Source organism: Arachis ipaensis, chromosome B5 (assembly GCF_059453495.1).
Source record: "Arachis ipaensis isolate K30076 ecotype BB chromosome B5, ASM5945349v1, whole genome shotgun sequence".
NCBI classification, from domain to species: domain Eukaryota; kingdom Viridiplantae; phylum Streptophyta; class Magnoliopsida; order Fabales; family Fabaceae; genus Arachis; species Arachis ipaensis.
Window position 1 is genome coordinate 43,586,457 of NC_142440.1, and position 23,544 is coordinate 43,610,000.

General features: G+C 37.6%; 2 pseudogenes; one reads left to right on the forward strand and one right to left on the reverse strand.

The window, feature by feature from the left end:
• Nucleotides 1-9,660: 9,660 nt before the first annotated feature.
• Nucleotides 9,661-11,127, reverse strand: LOC148563998 (uncharacterized; annotated as a pseudogene).
• An 8,864-nt stretch (nt 11,128-19,991) lies between these two features.
• LOC148563999 (uncharacterized) lies at nt 19,992-20,887 on the forward strand (annotated as a pseudogene).
• Nucleotides 20,888-23,544: the final 2,657 nt, after the last annotated feature.

Consider the following 23,544-nt stretch of genomic DNA (forward strand, 5'->3'; position numbering starts at 1 on the left):
AAAGTAGTAACTCAGGAGTTATCTTATCTCAACATAATTGATAACTGTTATCTTTGCTAATTGAATTGAGCTTCAATAATCCCAACCTTTTCTCAGGAAATAAATAGGATTCGAAGATCAAACTAATTAGTCCCTTGACTTTCCTTTACTTTAGTAAAGGTTGACTAAGTGGAATTAAGATTCAACTTTCATTGTTATTGATAAGAATAACTAAGTCTGGACTTCCAATTTCTCATACCTTGCCAAAAGTTTGCCTTGCAGCTATTTATTTATTTTAATTGCCATTTAGATTACCCGCCATTAAGTTACTTATTCCTTATTCTTGAAACCCCAATTTACAATCTCCATAACCAATAATAAGAACATACTTCCCTGCAGTTCCTTGAGAAGACGACCCGAGGTTTAAATACTCAGTTATCAATTTTAAAGGGTTTGTTACTTGTGACAACCAAAACGTGTGTAAGAAAGGTTGATTGCTTGGTTTAGAAACTATACTTGCAACGAGTATTTACCATAACTTCTAAACCATCAATCTTCCGCTCTTCCAAAATGGCGCCGTTGCCGGAGAACTGCTAACGTGTGCCTTATTATTGGTTATTGTACATATTTTTCTTTTACTTGTTTATTTATTTCTATTTTTCCTTTTTAATTTTATTTGCTACTATGAACTCTCACCCCTCTCGCTTTGAGTTTGGTTCTAACTTTGTTGAAGGAAATAGAAGTTACAGTAGGAATATGCATCAAGGTCAGACCAATCAAGGATGGATGGAACCAAGAGGATCTAATCAACCCTTTAGGCAACAACACCCTCCAAGATATCACGGACAACAACCATTCTACAATACATACCCCGCTGATAGATATGGTGGACAACCTTGTAACTACCAACAAGCCCCACCCCGTGCCTATAGACCATCCTCTCAACATAACCTCGAACCACCACACTCACAAGCTTCTCTTCACCATTCGCCACCGTATGATCCTTTCCTACCCCAGTTCCAATCCAATCACCCCCAAGCACCACCACTTCCCTATGTTTCATGTCCAAATCCATCACCCAGAGAATCAGAGGTTCACCTCAAGGCAACAGTAAATAAACTTCAAACAACCATTCGACAACTGGAGCAAGCAGTAATTCAATTAGCTTCTAGACGCACGAACATTCAAGGACCAACCACAGCCCCATGTGGACAATCTAATGAAAAGCGTAGCATGAAGGAGACACTAGAAACTCCAGTAGACAAGACAGAGCATGAATTCATACTAGAACAAGTAGAAGAAGCTGTCATTGTACAAGAAGAAGAGTTGGTTGAAGATCTAGGAGACGCTGAACCTCTATGGGAATCCAGAGTTGAGGAGAACTCCATCAAGGACGTTATAGTTGATGCTAAGGAGGATATTGCACAATCCCCAAGGCAAGTCATTTATGAAGAACTAGACAGAATAACCCAGGACACAAATTCCCTTGATGATGATAGTCACAAGTCAAGCTCTCTTAGTAATGAACTTGCATCCGCAAGTGAACTCTCTGAGATCAAAGAATCTTCCCCAAGTGAATACGAAGATGACGCGGAGGTAGATTTCTCTCAACCTCCAATCTATGACTCGAGTGATGAGGAAGACATAGAAGACTTTGACCAGGATACATATGCATTTGAAGAATCTTGCGAAGAAGTGGAGGAATTCACAGAAGAGCACAAGGGAGTACAACTTACAGAACCACCGAAAACACCTATCCTAAGGCCATTACCACCCAATACAAGCTTCAAGTGGGTACAATCCTTAGCTTTAATCTTTACTTTTCCACTTGAATATGGTTTGCTTGAAACAGATGGCCAGCTTAGAGCTCTCTGCGGCTTTAAGAGTAAGAGGGAAATGGCTCGCACTCAGAGCTGGTGCACAAGGTTCAATAAGGTTCCACGCTTCAACTCGAAGTGCACGGATTGGTATCACGTTCAATCGAATGGATCTTGGAAAATGTTTGGTCATCTTGGTGAGAATCTAATTTCTAAACCGCCCGGATGGAAAAGTATAGATCAAAATGAAGGCGGATTTAGAACCAAAGTTTGGGATCCTGGAAAATATTCTGATATTCATCACCCAGGGAGCCTGAAAATCTGTTTGAAGCTTCTCAGAAGCTTCACATGCCTAGTTTGGGACCCCGGAGGCTGTTGGTATTCCAAACATTGGTGGAGATTTCTGGATGAATTTAAACACAAGGCACCATAACAAGAAGCTCATCTAATGTCCAACTTAAGGACTTTAACTAAAAGGGCTAGGTGGGAGACAACCCACCATGGTATGATCGTTCCTTTTGCAATTTTAATTTTATTTAGTTTTGTTTGTTTTTGAATTTTATTTTTATTTTATTGAACCTGAAATCATGCATAGCATTCACATTAAGCATTGCATTCTGCATACTGCATTATTTAAAAAAGAAATTTGCACGCGATGCGGCAGCGTCGCTGACGCGTCCGCGTCACCAGTGCGTTTTGGAAGAAAAAATCAAACAGAGAGTCACGCGATAGCGTGGCTGGAGGCGTGCCTTTGGCACAAATTGATCCACGCGACCGCGTCGCTGACGCGTCCGCGTCATGTGGGAACTTTGGCCTCCCACGCGACCGCGTCACCCACGCGGCCGCGTGACATGAAAATCGACGTGAAAAGGGTGCATAGCCGAAAGTTATGCTGGAGTGGTGCTGGACTGGTGCTGAACGCCCAGCCTTACCACGCGGACGCATGGCTCACGCGTCCGCGTCATATCCCCGTGATGGCCACTCACGCAATCGCGTCGACCACGCGACTGCGTCACCCTGAATTTTGGCAATACTAAGTTTTGAACAGAGAGTTGTGCGACCGCGAGGCTGCACTTGCACCATTAGCACAAATCGAGTCACGCGATCGCGTGCCCCACGCGTCCGCGTCGCCTAACCTCATTGCGCACCACGCGACCACGTCACCCACGCGACCGCGTCGCCAGCGTCGCACAACCTATCCAGATTAGTGCCAATTTTCTTATCTTTTCTTCTCCGAATCCTTATTCTTCTTATCTTTTCTTACTTCTTTTTTCTTCCTTTCTTATTTTCTCTCACTTCCATTCTATTTTTATTTAATTTATTTGCATACTTTCATTCATTGCATATTTTTATTTTTTATTTTTCTAAAATTATTGTTGGTGTTCAAATGTTCTTATTCAACTGTTATATCTTTTCTAGTATTATCTTGGTGCTTATGACTTGTTTTATTCTGGTTAGGTAATATTATTTAAATCAATGCCAATCTTTTATACCTGTATTATTTTTTGCATTGACATGAATTTATATTATCTCTCTTTCCCCACTCTCTTCTCCATTGTTGCAATTTTGCACCACTGGTTTGCCATGGCTTCTATTATTTTCTCACTTACATGTTGAAGCTTCCATGTAAATGAGACCCTTATCATTTGGCATTAACCCACCCATACTTCTTTTATTTTCTTATCTCTATTTCTGGGTTACTCTTCTTCCCTTTTTCTTTCAGGATGGCCACCCGGAAGGGAACCAGAAGACGTTTACATGGGGAGACAAACAAGTCCATCAGCACAATCCTTGAAGAAAAGCATCAGTTGGAACAGCCCGTCCACCTGCACATCTCAGCATGCACCGAGGACGGTGCAATCTTTAAGTGTGGGGAGGTCGATACCGACTTCCATGGGTTAGTCACTTCATATTTTAGCACCAATGTTTAATTTTCTTTGTTAAATTAGTTGTTGCATTTGCATATTTGTTTGATTTTATGCATCTAGTTACTACTTGGTTAAAGTAATAAAATTCTTCTAAAGACCCTATTTTTGAAAAATTTCACTGATTTAAATTGAAAAAAAAAATTTGTTAAATTTGTTTGAAGTTGTATTTGGAACATGGTTTTTGAGCCAAAGAACACACAACCTGTGAGATTTTGAGCTTATTTACATGGTTACATTATTTAACCATAAATATTTTATTCTTGTGTGTTTACTTCTCTATAATTGTGATCTTTACTTTGTTTCAGTCTATATGTCCAATATTTAATGTATTTACATGCTTGCATAAGATTGAGGCCATTATTTGATTTTAGCTCACTTATCCCAAATAAGCCTACCCTTTAAATCACTCTTGTCAGCCACTTTGAGCCTTGAAATCTCATTTGTTCTATATCTTACCACATCACTAGCCTTAAGCGGAAAACAAATTAATTATCCCAATTGAATCTTTGGTTAGCTTAAGATAGTGTGTTAATTAAGTGTGGGGAAACTGTGGGAACATGGGTTAATAAAGGAAAAGTATAATGTTTCTAATTTATTTGAATATCAGGAATTTGGGAACCTACTCATGAAAAACCAAAATAGAAAAATAATAGAAAATCCATGTGCATTGATAAGTTATGTTTGTTTCTCTATTAAAAAAAAAGGAGAAAAAAAAGAGAAAAATCCAAAAATACTCAATAAATAAGTAAATAAGGGGATAAAATTACCCCAATATTAAGTTTAATAAAAGATCAATGCACATGTGATAAAAATTAAAGAAAATTTGGTACATGAGTATGGAAATTACACAAAAGTGGGAATTATGGGTAGCTAGGCATGAATTTAAAAGTATATAGAGTATATGTATATTAGGTGAGAGCTTAGGTTAATTAAAGATTCAATTTATAAAGCTCACTTAGCCATATATATACCTTTACCCTTACCATAGCCCTATTACAACCTTGAAAAAGACCTCATGATGTTTGCATTAGTATATTAAATATTGTTGATTGGTTAGATGAAGAACAAGGTTTAGAAAGCATGACTAGAGAAGAGTAGAGTGATTGACCCTAGACACCTTAGAGTAAGAGTGATATACACTACCAGTGAGGGTTCAATGCTTGATTCTATGTTCCCTGCTTTCATTAGCTATCTTCTTACAAGTTTACCTGTCCTTTATTGTATAATTTGATTTAGTGAAATCTGATTTATGTTTGTCTTGGGGAAATTATTTATTTTTAACTAAGTAGGTAGAAACATTTTTGCATATAGTTGCATTCATATAGATAGGTTGCATTTCATACATCCTACCATTCCTCTTCATCTTTATAGCTTCTCTTGAGCTTAGCATGAGGACATGCTATTGTTTAAGTGTGGGGAGGTTGATAAACCACTATTTTATGGTTTATCTTGTACTCAATTGAGTGGTTTTTATCAACTCTTTACCCACTTATTTATACTATTTGCATGTTTTACATTTTCTTTCCTGGTTGTGTGCTATGATTGAAAACATGCTTCTTTGATCTTATATTTGCTTATTATTAATCCTCTCTTATTACCATTAGATGCCTTGATATGTGTGTTAAGTGTTTTCAGAGATTACAGGGCAGGAATGGCTCAGAGGATGGAAAGGAAGCATGCAAAAGTGGAAGGAATACAAGAAGTTGGAGAAACTGCTAAGCTGTCCAGCCTGACCTCTTCTCACTCAAACGGCTATAACTTTAGCTACAGAAATCCAAACGACGCGGTTCTAGTTGCGTTGAAAAGCTAACGTCTGGGGCTTCGATTTAATATATAATTCGCCATATTTGCCCCGAATTTAGGTGACGCGAACGCGTGAATAACGCGTCCGCGTCGCATCTGCGAACCTCAACCCGCGCGGCCGCATGGACGACGCCTCCGCGTCACTTACCCGCGACCTGAACGTAACAGAAATCGCAGGGGGCAATTTCTGGGCTGCCTTTTACCCAGTTTTCAGCCCATAACACACAGATTAGAGGCTATAAAGTGGGGGAATGCATCTATTCAAAGAGAGCTCGCCAATTTAGTTACTTTCCATGATTTAGATCTAGTTTTGAGAGAGGTTCTCTCCTCTCTCTCTCTTAGGATTTAGGACTTTTCTTAGTTTTAGGAGTGACTCTCAATCCCAGGTTCTTTATTTTTATTTATTCTTCCAATCTAGTTTATGAACCCTTCATGTTAGATTATAATTTCCCTTATTAATGTTATTTGAGGTATTTCAGTTCATGATTGCTTTCTTTAATTTATGTTATTGTTGCTTTACATCTGAATGCATTTTTATTCCAGCAAATTTATTTTTTCCTCTTTTGGTCTTGGTTAAGAAAGCAGTAACTCAGGAGTTATCTTATCTCAACATTATTGATAACTGTTATCTTTGCTAATTGAACTGAGCTTCAATAATCCCAACCTTTTCTCAGGAAATAAATAGGATTCGAAGATCAAACTAATTAGTCCATTGACTTTCCTTTACTTTAGTAAAGGTTGACTAAGTGGAATTAAGATTCAACTTTCATTGTTATTGATAAGAATAACTAAGTCTCGACGTCTACAAGAATTTGACATTTCAGCGACGAATTTTTGCGAGAAATATTTTTTGTCACTAATTCGTCACTAACTTGCCAGGAATTAGTGACAGATTAACGACAAAATTAATGAGCGGTCACAAAATATCCGAACTTGAAAAAAGCGACTGATTAGCGAGAGATTCACGAGTAAGTTTGTTTCTCGCAAATTGACTTTTGTAGCTAAAAAAAGAGCGGGGAAAATTTCCTCGCTAATTTGTCACAAATTAATTAGCGAGTGATAATGTTCTAGCAAATCAGTCACTTAGGGGTTCAATCGAATAAAAGTGAAGATGAGGATGGTTTTCCGATTTCTGCTGCTGAGAAAGGTAAATCTGAAGTTAAAGGAAACAAAGCACATAAGACAGCTAAGGAAGCTGGCAAAAATGCAGGTGTTAATCATTCTCCAAGCTTAAAACAGAAAGTCGAAAGTGCTGATGGAGATGAACCGCAGCAGCAAGACAGGTGAGACAAATATACTGATTTAGTGACATCTTACATTTTTGTGCTAACCAGCCTTTGGTTTTTTTAAAAGGGTCACTGAAAAAGAACACTTTGTGCCTTTTGTTTAATTTATACCAACTGTTTTGCACTTCTTTTTCTCTCCTGATAATGATTTCATATAATTTTCAGGAAAAAGAAGAAGAAAAAGAACAAGTTGAAAGAACCTGGTAAAGGAGAAAGTGCTCAGGAACCAGGCAATAGAGCAGCTCCTGGAAAGAAGGTTAACATCCTCTACTAATTGTGTTGGTTGAACTTGCACAAATTACTACTGTAGACTGATGTTATTGAACCTGTTTTCTGATGCAATCTCTTTTAATGAAAATCAATTGTTTGATTTTAGGTTAGTGTTAAATAGTCAATTATTTTACTCTCTTTTTTCAGAGTCTCTTATCAATTATTCAGCTATTTGCTGGCTCATGCTATTTTCAACTCACCCTGTTCCCTTCTGTTGAGAGGAGCTGAAAATCAATCTTATTTGTGTTTCTTGGTAAAGTTTCTGCCTTAATTTCTCATCTTGCATTCTTCTATTTGATTCTGTTGTTTATCTTGATTAATTTCTTTTGCATGCAAACAAGAATCACATGATGTTGTGTAGTGTAGTGCAGTGCTTTTGATTTTGACTGTTGTTGGATTCTTTATGATTATAAATTTCTTTTCTTTTCTTTTTTGTTGAATTTCTTACTACTTTGGTGATCATCTTCTATGAATCCATTTATGGAATTCTACATCATGGGTTAGGTTGGCTTATAGTTCTATGACCTCATATATGGACAAAAAATTTCCCATTTTTTTACTGATTTGTGTTGCTTTTTTGTAATTTGCAGAACTGATGAGGTAATCAACATTCAATTGATGGTTTCTCCGCAAATTTACCAAAAATGGAATAAGCATTTTTTTTCCATATTTTAGATTGAAATAAAGAGGTTGTTATGGCTTATTGGCATTACATTTGCCTAATGTAAATTAAATTATTAGTTTTATTGTAGGATTGTAATTTTGTTAGTTATAATTATAGCATGTAAATCAATAAAAAATCAATTCTTTTTATACTTTCTTATTTTCTCCCTTCAAAAGCGTGGTTATGGCTCCTATTGGCACACTTTCGAAGCGTAGCCAAAACCAATTCAATTGGCATGTTTCTAAAAGCATGGTAGTATCTCTACTTTTTGGCACGCTTTAAAAGCGTAGCGAAAGCCAGTTTTTTTTATAGTGCGAGATACTTATCGATTTGTTACTAGTTTAAAAGGAATTTGTAATGACAGTTGCGATAGTATTACAACTAATTAAATATATATTATTTTCTAGCAAATTAGCAACTACTTTGTAACTTTGGTTTCTCATTTAGACTAGCTTTGGTTTAGCGACAAAATTCCTACAAATTTAATTAAGGATTTTCAAAGATTAGCTATAGATTTGCTATAAATTGTGATAGATTTGCGATCATATTAGCGAACAACTTGCGACGAGTTAGATTCGGAAAAATTCCTCACCAATTAGCGTCAACTAAGCATTCTATTTTCTCTACGAAGTTAGTTTGGATTTAGCGATGAGTTTACTGCAGTAGTGTTTGACGCTAATTAGCAACTACATATTAGTCTATTTCTTTTACGGAATTAGCTTTTAATTTAGTGATAGATTTGCGACTATCTATTCAGTCGCTAAAAAACTTTTCCGATGAATTAGCGACTATTGTGTTTGCCTCACTGATCTGCGACTTGTAATTAGCGAGGAAAGCATTGGTTGCTAGGCGGTAGCTAATCCGTCACAAATTGTATTTTGTGTCAGATTAGCGATGATTTTTCGACTGTTTTTGTGGTAGCTAATCGACCTTATTCTTGTAGTGGACTTCCAATTTCTCATACCTTGCCAAAAGTTTGCCTTGCAGCTATTTATTTATTTTAATTGCCATTTAATTTACCCGCCATTAAGTTACTTATTCCTTATTCTTGAAACCCCAATTTACAATCTCCATAACCAATAATAAGAGCATACTTCCCTGCAGTTCCTTGAGAAGACGACCCGAGGTTTAAATACTCGGTTATCAATTTTAAGGGGTTTGTTACTTGTGACAACCAAAACTTTTGTAAGAAAGGTTGATTGCTTGGTTTAGCAACTATACTTGCAACGAGTATTTACCATAACTTCTAAACCATCAATCTTCCGCTCTTTCATCGACCAAGTCTTAGATTATAAGGGCTGAAACAATCAACCACTAAATACTGAATGTCAGAAGTTTTAGATAAGGGATGCTCACCCAGTGTGATTTGTAACCACACAGATCCCAATACGGAGACACGTTCACCTGGGAAGTTGACCAGGTCACCTGTAGATGGCTGGAGTATGTTATCACTCAGTTTCATTTTCTGAAAAGTGAAATAGAATAGAACGTCTGCGCTGCTTCCAGGGTCTAGCAATACTGTGCGTACCAAAAGGTCCCCAAGCTGAATAGAGATTACCACTGGATCATCCAGATTGAAAATTTTTGTATTGAGATCAGATGCTCGGAAAGTCATTTATGGGAAATGGAAGGGTGTTCAGACGTCATTGAAGGTGCCTTCTACCGATAACATAGCTCGGTATGAGCGTTTACGTGCCGAGCTTGTTGCTCCTCCACCTATAAAACCTCTAGAAATACAGTTAATCACCCCCAGAGTTGGTCAGGGTAGGTCGAAGTAGCTTTTTATTTGTCTCGGGAGTGTTGCCCTGCCGAGGTGTGGTCAGGAGAGGATGGGGTATGCCATTGTATGTGGCCACTGATATACTTGTCTAAATGACCTTGCCGAGCTAATCATTCTAGTAGGTCTTTAGCAATTATGCATTCATCAGTAGTATGTCTGTGCTTTTGGTGAAAGTGAAATATTTTGATTTATCTACATTCTTCGCATCTAGATAACTACTGGCCTTTCGGGGAGGTTTGATCAACTTGGGATTGAGGATCTCCTTGATGATGTTGTCTCTCTTTATGTTAAACTGAGTATATGAATCATAGTGAGGGGTTAGTTTAAAAGTCTTTTTGTTGTCTCGAGCTCTATCCTCGTCTTTGTTGTACTCGGACTTATCTGCTTTCCGAGCTTGTCGGAGCTCCTCGATGTCTATTTGTCCTTTAGCCTTTTCGCAGAACTCGGCAAGAGTCTTTGGTTTAGCAACAGCGATTGTTTCTTAAAATTTTCTTGGTCGGAGTCCACTTTTGATGGCATGCAGATGCACCCTGGGGTGAAGGTCTGGTATGCTCATGGCCACTTTTGTAAAACGAGTAATGTAGTCCTTCAGACTTTTTCTGACCTTGTTTGATTGTGTTCAGATAGTCGGAATCATGTAGGTAAATAAAAGAGGGAGCAAAATGATCCTTGAAAAGCTTGGCTAATTCTTGAAAACAAGAAATAGAATCTGTAGGCAAAGAACAAAACCAATCAAATGGAGGATCGTCTAAAAAAATGGGAAAACAACGACATAAAACAGGGTCAGAGGCACTATTTACTATCATTATAGATTGGAACTTTTTGATGTGCTTCTTTGGTCCCCTAACCCATCATAAGGGGTTAAGGTTGTTGGCAAAGTGAATCTCCTAGGCATTTGGAAATTCATAATGTCAGTCGTGAATGGTCCTACAGAGTTATCGGGCTCAGTGTCCTCATTCTCTGTTCGAGCTTCTCCGTTCCGGGGAGGCCGAGCTTCTTCGTTCTGAGCAGTTTTGGAGACGTGTGATGGGTCGGATTTATGTTCTGCCTCCTCTGTTCGCTCATTATGATCACCATAGTTTTCAATCTGAGAATTAGTTAACTCAGCGATCTGGTTTGCCATCTTTTGATTTTCCTCCACCATACGTTGATTTGCTTGTTGCAGCTCAGTTACCATCTGAAGAAGTTCAGAAGGTGTTGGGAGACGTAGATCAGCCATCGATGGACTTCAGAAATTTTGAGGCCGAAAAAGGAAAAGAGAGTTATATCTCGGACCCCACGGTGGGCGCCAATTGTTCTTCAGTGAATAACCTGGTTATAACTCGGCTCCTGGCAGCTAGCACCGAGCTATTGTCCCCGACACCGAGCTAAGAGCTTGGAGGTCCGAGCTCCTCGTCAGAGAGGTATATCACATCGTGGGAGAACAAAAAGGGGAGTATACCTGTAAAAGGCACTCCGATACTTAAATCAATATTGTGTATTCAATGTATGCCCAATCATTGAAAAGCATCTTACCTTCCCTTTTTATAGGGTGAAGTATCCGATGATTGCATTTTAAAAGTTCTCCTCCTTTATGGAGAGTAATGTCAGATGGAGGCATTTTTTATTCGGACAATCGTTTTATCAGTTACCGATTTTGTAATGTAGATTGCCAAATTATACTGTTTAAGTCAATCTATATCGCCCATATCAGTGGTTATAGCTTCTTTTACTCGGAAAGCAATTCTCAAGGCAGCTTAAAGACTTAAGATATGGTCTTGTTAGTATGGGATTATCTTGCAAATTCTTTTTGGAATTGGATGTCGAGGGAAAAAGTTGATGTTATTCATATATCTGACACCCACTTGCGATCGAGTAGAAAAATATTTTTATGATTCTAGGTGGCATAATGAATTGATGACAACAATTGATGCTAATTTGGAAAATGATATTATGAGTGATCAACTATTTGTGGAGTCAGAATGTAGTCATGGTTGGTGATGGAGATGCTCGCCTTTCGAAGCTTGTTTGGCTAGATAAGGATATTATTGGTTATTGAGTCGAGATACTCCATGAGATCTTTCTATAACTTTGGAATTTGGTCTGCAAACTGGGAGCTCCAAAAAAAAGTTCGTCTTTCGGTTTGGTTAGTCATGCACCATGTTTTACTAACAACTGGTTTCATATTTCAACGAGGTACCTCTCAAACAAATTCTTGTCAAAGATGTCAGGAGCAAATGGAAACAATTCTTCATTGTCGTTGGGATTGCAAGGGAACTAGGGATGTTTGGAGTCAATTAGGGGTTTAGAATTTTTCTGTTTATCAACAAGATGACATTTCTCTTTTGGTTCCAATTCGGAATTCAGAGTATGAGTTAACTAAATTCAATGCAGGGCTTTGGGACATTTGGTTAGATCTAAATGATTCAGTTATTAGCGATGAAAAATATTCTATCATGAAAATTGCTTATCATTCTCGTCTACTAACAACATATTTTCTATTGGCTAACTCCTTAGCATGTCTTGCTTGGTGTCCAACTACTTTATTTTTGTTGACATGTGCTGAAATTAAATTTTGATGAGAGAATTTTTTTAAAATGTTGGAAGAGTTCAATTTGAATGTCTTATTAGAGATAGTGATGATAATTGACTAAGAAGGTTTTCTGTCTAAGTTTCAAGAGTCAATATTTTGACAACTAGACTTTTTGGTATTTGAAAGGTTGATCATAGTTTAGAAGACTCAATTAAAAAATGTCATCTCCAAAACTGCCTCTTTAGATGTATTCTTTCTAGCTAACAATTAGAAAGTGTTAGGTAACTATGAAGAGAAGGCTATTATAAAGAAAATAGTAAAGTGACAGTTAGATTTTCGAAGATTTTTACATCGAACTAATTAGTTTTTGAAGAGAAAAAAATATTAATTAGGTCCTCTACAATAATAAATGTTGGATATGTATGTCCTTCCGTCAATGGATAATGCGAAACCAAATAGAGTTGTTCATGTATTTTGTTATTTACAATGATGCGTGTTTTATTACTCCTAGTGGGTATGAAAATAATGTAGTTTTGGACAGTGAAGTATTTATTATCTTTCAAGTTTTTATATAACATTTATCAATTGTTCTTTATATATAACGAATCTTATTAAAACAGGTGAAGTTTCGCTCCAAAAATTATTATCTATATAACGTCATAAATAAACACGTTATAGTAGGTAATAGTACATATAAATACCACTATATTAAGTTTTATGTAATTAATTAGCAAAAAAACATCTCATGTTTATCGTTTACTATCGTAAAGAACAAAATTAATATTTTTTTTTAGAGATTAATTAGTGCGAGAGCAAAATTTTTAGAGACCTAATCCTCAACCTACTCTAAAAAATTTTTATTAAAGCAGCGAGCACTAGCGGAAAGCTTGGGTTGTCTAGTTTGGTCTGATGCAAAAGGAGGCTAATAAAGTTATAGATTTAATGGCAAAAGGAAGTGCTCAATCAAATTCAGAAATGGTTGAGTGACTTTGTTCAAATAATTCAATACTTTCGATTATGACGATGTCATTCTTAAGAACCTACGTATTTCTTTTAGTTTCTTTTGTTTTCTGCTTTTTTTTTCCTTCAATTTTTGTTTTAAAAAAAAATGTGTGATGTTAATTCAACTACTTTTTCCATTCTAAATCATCATATCTATTATTGCAAGACAACTACACACAATATAAAAGTGTAGATCTCATGCAATTATTGTATAAGATTATAATTATTCTTTTAAAAAAAACATATTTAAGTTTGTTAACGAGAAACTTTCAATATTTTATGATATTAAATGTTCTAAAATTTTCAATATATTATATATACTAAAACTTTTAATTTCACTTTAAAATTATATTAAGTTTTAAATTTTTAACAAATAAGTTTAAAACACTTGTTAACAAATCTTATATGATGTAAATAATGGAGACTTGCGGAGCTGCGGCAAATTTTTTTAGTTAAAGAAATTCAGAGTATGTTATATTCAATTGTGAAAAAATTGTGTGTTTTTTATAGATATGGAGATAATTTTTTTAATTGGAATTCACAAATCGAAAGTTTAGTTTTGTTTTGAAAACAAAACTTAGGGTTCCATTTGGGATAATAAAAAAATCTAAACCTCATATTTATATGGGCTGAAATTTTTTTTAAAGAATAAGCAAATCGATGGGTTAATTTTGTAAAAAAAAATTATAAACCATAAATCTAATCTTTAGATTTGTATTTTTCAAAAAAAAAAAATTTAACCTTTAAATTTATAGTATCCACGTTCAAAAAAAATATATCAAATATCTACATTACTAAAAAACATCACTTAAATCACAATGCTAAAAATAAAAAGGCGCGAGTTGCAACTAATAAATTATGACGCACATGTGCCTTTCTTGGCATGTGAGTGCTTTAAATCAAGCATTCAAGATGTACCTAATAATTTATGCAATGTGCCAGCTCAAGGTCCAGGTTAAAGTACTCTCACTGTACTTGATTCAAGATACAATGCAACTCTAAATATAAAAAGGACACATACATAGCAATATAGCATATTAGCATGCATGCCTAAAAAATTTTCTACTCCATCCTCATCCTAGCTCATTGTTGATGAATGTTTAATTTTCTACTCAATAACCTAATAACAAATAAGAAAAGAAACTAAACAAACTAACTTACCTACAAGGATTTAAATAAAAAAATCTACGGAAAATAATATAACATTGCAAACTATTCTCAAATTTAAATATACCCTCACTCGTTACAAAATATGAAAACAAAACATGAAATAACATACATGCAAAACATACATGTAAAAGTAACAATGAACATACATGCAAAACATTATAGTTCGTAGTTTTCATATAGAGCTAGTGAGCTATCTAAATCTTTTAATAGAAATAACATATTGATAATAAAAGATAAGATAAAATATTAAATTGGTCTCTTATGTAATTTTATTTTGGTTTTTAAGATTTAAAGTGTTCTATTTGAATTTAAAAAGGTTTTATTTAGCTTCAATGTAGTCCTACCGTGAGGTCAAAGTTAAATAATTAATGGAATATCCTACATGACAGCAGTACAAGAATAAGGTCGATAATTTGAAAAATAAGTATAAGTTTCAAAGGCACAAATCAACCGTGGATACATTAATATATTTATTTATCATTCTCCTTAGTTCTATATATAGAAAATATTTTATTTAACTTGTAAGAAAAATGATAAATAAATGTATTGATACATCCATGGTTAATTTTGTGTCTCTGAAGCTTGTACTTGTTTCCTAGATTATCGACCTTGTTCTTGTACTGCTGTCATGTAGGACATTCCGTTAATTATTTAACTTTGATCTCATGGTGGGACTACATTAAAGTTAAATAAAACTTTTTTTTATTCAAATAGGACACTTTAAATCTTAAAGACCAAAATAGGATTACGCCCAAAAATAAAGGACTAATTTAGTACTTTATTTTAAAAGATATTATTTATACATAAAAATCATCCACTAATATATTTATCTATAAATATATGTGATAATTTAATTTATTTTTAACGTATATTTATATTTTAATATATATTTTATATTGATAATTGATTTTAGTGTACATGTAGTATAATATTAATAATACATCTAAGTACTATTGGGAGAGAAATGGGACAACGGACATAATCTTCATCATCCCTTCCACATGAAATAATAATAATAATAATAATAATAATAATAATAATAATAATAATAATAATAGTAGTAGTAGTTTACAACTTTTCAAGTCCTAAAATTGAAAATAAATTAAATAAAAAAACATATCCTCCTATTTAATTTTAAAGTCTAATTAAAATTAAATTATTTCTTATAAAATTCTATATTATAAATTTATTTTTTTTAATTAATAAAAATTTATACAAGTTTATCTAGTGACAATGGGTTCTTTGAGAGCGAATATCCCTTTTTCACCTCCAGTCTCGTTAAGAAAAATATCTTTATTTTTATTACGGGTCTCTATTTATTTGTTCTAACAAAAAAAAAAGTAAACATATTTGTGTGTTTATAGAAATATCTCTGAAAATTAAAAAAAAATAATCAATTTCACATAAATCCAATACAATACAACGTCATCCCAAATAGAGATTGGGAGGGTGAGCATTACGACTAAAATGGAGGTTGAGGGAGAAACTTTTGTGTCGCTAAACGTGAAAATCTTGACAAGGGATTGTAGACAAGGAATTAGGATTTTTAAATTCTATTGAGCAAATTTATATACATATATAAATTAAGAGTATTTGGTAATTCTAATTTTGTAGGTTTCTATAAAAAGGGTATCTATACTTCCATTTCTATTATTTTGTGGGGACAGATTCCCATTCTAAAAAAATTTCATGAATTTTTATTTAACTCCTCGTTGCTCAACGAGTAACAGGTACCCGTTTCAACGTTTTTCTTTAACCGTTTATCCGAATTTTCTCGAATTTAAATTTTCCAACCAATTTACCTGAGAGTTTAATGGCTTTGTTCTTACTATTTTCTTGATACACATCCAATCAAAACATTATATGATATAATGCAAACCTAACCTATGGCCATATATATACTATTTTTCTTTTAAATAAATGGAGCCAACTGTTGGCACAATAATCACACAAGAGAAGAATGGGCCCTCGAGTGGACACAAATTGATAGAAGAGTGATGGTTTTGTCCATAACCAATTTTTGGTTGCAAACTTATTTTTTAACAGGGATAAAAATTGTTTTCATCTCTAAAATTTAGAGTTAAAATCAAATTTATTCTTAATCTTATTTTTAATTTAAATTCATCTTTAATATTTTATTTAGTATTAAAATCATCTTTTTAAATAAAATATTTTTTTTTAAATGACAAAAATATTCTCTAATCTTCTTTTGTTTTATTGTCCTCTCCCTTATTCAAGAAAATAAAGGTTTCACATCATTTTCATCTTCTTCTTCCTTCTTTACTATCCCCAACGTTTCATATCTTCTTAATTGGACCACCCTCAGAACCCACTGATGATTTTTTTTTCTTTCTCCTGAGCATCATCCACTTTAAAATTCTCGCTCCAATTTCGGTGCTCTTCAAAACGATGTTGTTGTTATTGTTGAATATGCTGAAAGGAGAAAATAACTACGTCAGAGATCCGCTTCGACCGTGCCGTCGAGGACTCCTCCACTACCATCAAGATTGACGGCCGCCCTCGCCTTGCCTCGCCATCAAAGGACATCCTCTCTGTCGTCGATGCCCTCCTCTTCGGTGTCGGTCGCGGTGCCCTCACCACCGTCACCATGTACCTTGATGGCTGTCGACAGCCTTTTTTGGCGACAACAATGACGGGATAAATATACGATCTTGATGTCTCTACTTTGTTCTGTATCTCGTTTCTCACGCTATGTAATTGATGAAGTTTTTCATTCTATTTTTAAAAAAGCTGAATGATTTGTTGTTATTGTTGTTGTTGTTGGATTTGAAAGATTTTGAAGCGTTGGTGGTGGTGATGAACATTGAGGTTAAGCTTCTCTACTTCTCTATTCACGTTTGCAAGGATTTCTCTTATTATGTTCCAGATCTCCTTTTTCCCCTTCTTTGTTGTTGATGATAAATTTTTAAATTTAAATGTTATGTTATGTTGTTGTTGTTGATAGATTGAAATGAATAGATGTAAAAAGAAGAATAGCTGCTAGTAGTTGGTGAGAACAAGAGTAATGGTAGTAAAAGGTGGAATTAAGACAAAAAAAAATATAAAGATATTTTTATCCGAAAAAATTCAAAAGAACAATTTTAGTATCAAATAAAATGTTAAGAATGATTTTAAATTAAAAATAAATTTAAGAATGAATTTGATTTTGACCCTAAACCTTAAGAAATAAAACAGTACTTATTCTTTTTTAACATATGTTATATGTTGTTTTATATATTAATATTTAATCTTTTTAATACACAAAATTTTATTTATTATTAGATTTTAGGGTAAAAAACGTATTTAAGCTAGGGAGAGAAGTATATTACACATATAAGCCAAACAAGAATCTGATGCAAGAATCAGCCAAAGCAAACTATTATGTAATTCGAAACAAGTTTATTCGAATTACATTCGTTAATAATTCGAATCAATACAGATCGAATTATTCCAAAGCATTGCCTACAAGTAATTTGAATTAACTTGGAACGAATTATAAAAGCATAATTCGAATTGTATCAATTCGAATTAGTAGGAAGACGTGAGTAGTAGGAAGTTCAAATCAAGTTTATTCGAATTACTCACGTTGCGAAACAAATGGTAATTCGAAACGAGTTAATTCAAATTACAAGGGAGTGGCTTATATAAGGAGTTCGAACCAAGGTCATTCGAATCAGTTTTTCATTCTCATACCCCACCAAATCCCAGAGAAAACGACCCAGAATCGGTCCGAGAAAGACTGGAGCGGGAAAGTCAGGCGATGGGGGACGATCCGGGAAGGCTGTATCGACTGGATGGAGTTGCTCATATCGCCAGAGTGATCAACGACGAGGTTAGTGGTTTTTGATAGTGGTTTATGATATTGGTTTATGTTAGTGGTTTATGAAAGCAGTATTGCAAGTGGTTTATGTTAGCTGTTTTGCATGCGGCTTTATTGGCGGTTTATGTTAGTGGGTTGGGTCAGTGGTATTGCATGCGGTTTCTTCTAGTGTTTTTGTTTGCGGTTTTGATGGTGGTTTATTTTAGCAGTTTATGTTAGCGGTTTAGGGTGGTGGTATTGGAGGTGGTTAATTGAGTGGTTTTGCATGTGGTTTTCGTAAGTATATTTGCATGTGGTTTATCTTAGTGATTTTTTGTATGCGATTTTAGTATGCGGTTTTGCTAGTGGTTTACTACAATTTGCTTTTGCATGTGGTTTTCAGAAAAGGTCAATGTTTGCGGTTTTTGTAAGCAATTTTGGTAGTGGTTGACTATATCTTCTATTGCATGTGGTATCTTTTACTTGTTTACGTCGTGAATTGTATCTGTTAATGGTGTTGTAAATCGTTCTAATTATGCGGTCTATGTAATGCGCAGCCCTGGCATTGCATATCGAGCATGCGGCAGCAGCAGGGGATGCGACTCGATGAGAGGTACGTTCCATACTTGCAGATGGCCGGATTATACCATCTTGCGAGACTAAACGACAGATGGTTCCGATTGGACGAGCCCCTTGTGAGTGCCTTCGTGGAGAGGTGGCGTCCGGAAACGCACACATTTCACATGCCGTTCGGAGAGTGCACGATCACACTTCAGGACATCGCGTACCAGTTAGGGTTGCCAATGGATGGACGTTACGTCAGTGGTTGCCTGACAGACTTCCACGTATACATAGAGGGTGGCAGGCCAGCTTGGCAGTTGTTCCAGGAGTTGCTCGGTGTGTTACCTCCCGCGAACCAAATACAAAAGTTCGCAATGAACTGCACCTGGTTCCAGGAGACTTTTGGAGAGTGCCCCGAGGGGGCTTATGAGGAGACGGTGAGGCACTTTGCCCGTGCCTATATCATGATGTTGTTGGGCACCCAGCTGTTTGCTGACAAGTCTGGCAATCGTATTCACATCAGATGGCTACCATTTGTGACTAGGCTTGAGGAGATGGGTGGCTATAGCTGGGGGTCGGCGGCACTAGCATGGTTGTACTGGTGCATGTGCCGAGTGACCAACAGATATGTCGTGAAGTTAGCTGGGCCGTTACAGTTACATCAGTCTTAGATCTTTTGGCGGTTTCCTGGTTTTAGGCCTGCTGGGTATCATGCGTTTAGCTGGCCCCTTGCCTCGAGGTACCACTATCGTAGTCTACTATTCATCTTTATTTTATTTATTTTCAGTTTCGCATGCAATTTTATGCCTTTTAGAATCATTCATGAATGCAATACCATGTTTAAATTCCTATGCAGGTGGTTAGGTTACAATCCTGGGGTTAGCGAGAAGGGACCTCGGGTGCAGATGGCTCGACTGAGTATCGACATGTTACAGGCTAGGGATGTAAGTACGCTAAGCTCCTATGTATAGTTAGTGCTTTTTTCAGTTTATATGGTTTAACGAATTTGTCAAATGGATTTGATTTGCTTTTTTCATTTTATATGGATGCCCTATAGCACACCCGATGTCCTTCAGGTTGTCCATCCGGAGGTCTTGGAGCCTCGTCATACGATGTTATGGTGGTGTGTGACGTCCCTGATATATTTTGCAGTGGTTGAGTGGCATCAGGTTGATAGAGTGTTACCGCAGTTCGGCGGCGTATAGCCTCCCCCGCATCCTGTCCTGAACATCGACTTCTTGATGTCGAAGGATGGGAGCGGAGGTGATCGTTGGTTCCCGTCCCATTTACAGCATTGGCATCTTCACTGGGAGACACGTGCGGATCACGTGTTACGGTTCGACGTTGTTGCCGACCCGGACCCTCACATGAGTTCTTGGACTGGTGGCATCAGCACGGAAAGAGGTTCTTGTCACCTGAGATGTACTTGGGGGATCCGAGAGGTATTCCTATTCCGGTTGAGGTGACGCAGAGGGGTGCCGGCCGAGTACTTGATATGGACCGAGTTGACGACGTTCCTGACAGGCGTTGGGTTGAGAGGAGAGCTCGAGTCGGGACACGCCGTAGCCAGCGTGAGTGGAGGTGGCTGGACCAGGCTATGGAGGAGGGTGATGAGGCCGGTAGGGGCGGTGGTCGAAGACGAGGGCGTGGAGGCAGGGAGAGGGGGGCTGCTCCTAGGCAGGATTTGCCTGATCGTGGTGAGGATGCCGCTGGAGGAGGGGCTCCAGTGGGGGTGTTAGGCCCGCTCATGGCGGACATGGTGGAGAGTGGTATGGATCCGGTATGGGAGATCCATCAAGCCATGCTGACGCTGGGCTTGGAGTGGGGCCGCTCGGAGATTACTTCGTTGGTGTTCCTGTTGACGACCAGACACTTCAGGAGAGTACGCCATGGGTGATTCCGGGATCCATGTTTTCAAACTTTGTTGCCGGTGATGGGATTGATGCGGATTTCGGTGGATCACATTTCCTAGATGAGATCACCATCATCATGCAGGAGGATGAGGATGCCCGTCGATGGGGTCAGACAATGGGGACATAGGCACCGTTAAATGTCGATCTGAATGAGCCTCCCTCCATGGCTCCTGTTCATACTTTTGCCTTGGGTGGGACCCCACCATCGGCACATACTGCTGGGTCACATTCAGTTGCCAGGCCGTCCTCATCCAGACCCGTACATGTCCAGCCTAGGACGCCTGCACAGCCACCCCCGGAGGACGAGGAGGACGAGATCGAGGATGAGGAGCCGCTTATCCAGAGAGGTCATAGGACACGGGTTCCACATCGTTGCTTCACGGGGTTGCACCTCTTTAGATGATATGCGTATCGGGGTGTATGTTATTTCGTTATCAGTGTTGTATGTTATATAATTTCGTTATTAGTGTTATATTTTATTTTGTTAGTTCATCAGTTCATGCATCAGTGAGTTTCATATTGCGTTATTTTGTATCAGTCACTATGAAAACATGTGTACTTTGCTTATGTAACTTATTTCCATAATTAGTAAGACATTTAACATACGTGTCTTTTACGACAACAATTATTCAGCACTGAACACCGACTACTTATCAAACCTAGAACATCATTTTCTAAAAAAAAAGTACAGATGATCAAACTAATACAAATAAGAACACAAAACCAGACATTTCTATTCATTTCACCTTGTATGGCTGGGTCCTCCAGCCTGTGGACAACTCCGACGAGTGTGTCTGGGTTGCCTACAGAGGCCACATCTCTTGGGCCGGTTCGGATCTGCCTCATCCATATTGGTCCGTATTCGAGTGGACCTCGGATGACCCTCCCTCGCAGCCTCTTGTTCGGGTCCGGTATAACGGTCGGCCCGTCATATGGTGGCCAGAAACCCTCCGGAATGGGAGGTGTGAATCCCATCCGATACACACTGAAAACCGAACTAAGGCGATACACCTGGTGGAATGACGGAATGCCTCGATACAAGGTGGGAACGTCCAGAACAGCCTGTGAAAATAAGCTTGAGACTCGTCCAGCTGTCCCCCAACTCGAACAGGGCTAGTCCTAAGGACTGCTACAGTACCAGGCATGGTCAACTGGACTCCTAACACCCACCTAGGGAGCTCGTTGTACGACTCATCCCAGTTACCATAGATGACGGCAACAGCCTTCTGCTTCGCCAGTCAGACCCTCCTGTACGTCGGCCTGAACCCAAAGTGTGCGGCCGTGGCATTTAGGAGCACCTTGATGTTGACGGATGCATCAGCCCTAACCATTGGCATAATGAATGTCGCTATCACATGATAATCCAAACTCCTATGGTCGCTGGAGATAGAGGTGGCGAGACACGTATGCGGTCCGTTGTACCGTTTGACTTCCCAAATGCCCTTGCGCTGCCGGAGACTCAACCGAATCAACCATGTGCACCCATTCCCAAACTCAGAACACTTTCTCACATACCGGCGATAGTCAAACTCAACTACCTTGTACTGTACCCCTCGGCGGATGCTGTAAGTCTTCACACTCAACAGGGCCTCATCTTTATCCTGAAATTGCTGACCAACCTGGAACTCTGTCATTCCAGCAAACCCTTCCGCATCTCTAGCGCCAAATCCAGCAGGCTGCCCAGGAAGCCCATCTTGCCTCATGGAATCCAGGTCCAATGATGAAAAATGGGGTGGGTACTGCTGTGTGCCAGAGCTAGATCCACATGCAGCCCCTCTCGGGTCACTCGCTCCGAGATCATCGCCACTGTCATCAGCAATCATATCCGGCTCAACATTATCGTCATCTGGATCATCAAACAATCTGTCTCCAACACCAGCCGGTGTAGCACACTGTATTGAGGTCAGAAGATGTTCCCCTATACCAACCTCGTCGCCAACATTGCTGCTGAGATCAACAGCGAACGAAAGGGAGGCGACAGGCTGGATCGGTGGCTCGTAAGCAGGGACGGAGGAAGAAGCAACGACAGGTCTCGAGCTAGAATCGGCCACCGTGGCTAAAGTGTGCGTATTTCGGTTCGAACTCCCTGAGCTGGAGACCATATCAACCAACTTTGCCAACAGCTCTGGTGTCCTCACCTCGGAAAACTGCCGGCGACAATGAAACATGACCTGCAAGTCCTCATCACTCCCGATCGTGAAACAATCATACTTTACGGTATCTTGGAGCACCGTGGTTGGAATGCGATAGAAAAACTTCTTAACCCTTTTCACACCTTCCAGACCAAGTTTCAGCAGTACAGAGCTAACAAGGTCATCATAGCTCGTCGTAGGCCTCACGATAATACAGAGAGGATCCTTATCGGTGAACTTCACACCGGATCGAGTTTTTCTCTTAATCGATTCTCTGTGGTGAACCAACACTAGAAAACTATCCTCACTAGCCATCTGACCCCTCTATTGAGAGCAACTCACGTTCACATCATATATATAGAGCTCTGCTTCACAATAATTCGAATCATCCTCATTCGCACTATATATATGTAATTCGAATCAAGTCATTTCGAATTAGCCTTAATTACCAAACCAGAGTAATTCGAATCAACAAGATTCGAACTTCCTCCTTAATCACGTGGTGTTAGTAATTCGAATTGACATAATTCGAACTATGCTTCCCTAATTCGATGCATCTTGATTCGAATTACTTTGGCAGAATGCTTGGGAATAATTCGAGCTATATCAATTCGAATTATGTAGAAATATAATTCGAATTTTATTGATTCGAATTACATTAAAGTATGCTTTGGTTGATTGATGAATGAGAATCTCGTTTGGCTGATTTGCATAATTTTGAACTCCCCTTGGCATATATCTGTTTTTTACCCTAGATTTTATTATTGTAAAAAAAATATATTTTTATAATGTTTAACTATATATCTCGTTCCAGTAACATAACAGGTTCCAATTATTCAATATTAATGTATCTCAGAGTTGGAGAAATTTTGATGATCACCTATTCCCTACAAGGCATGTACATTCTTAAAAAAATCACTTTTATATT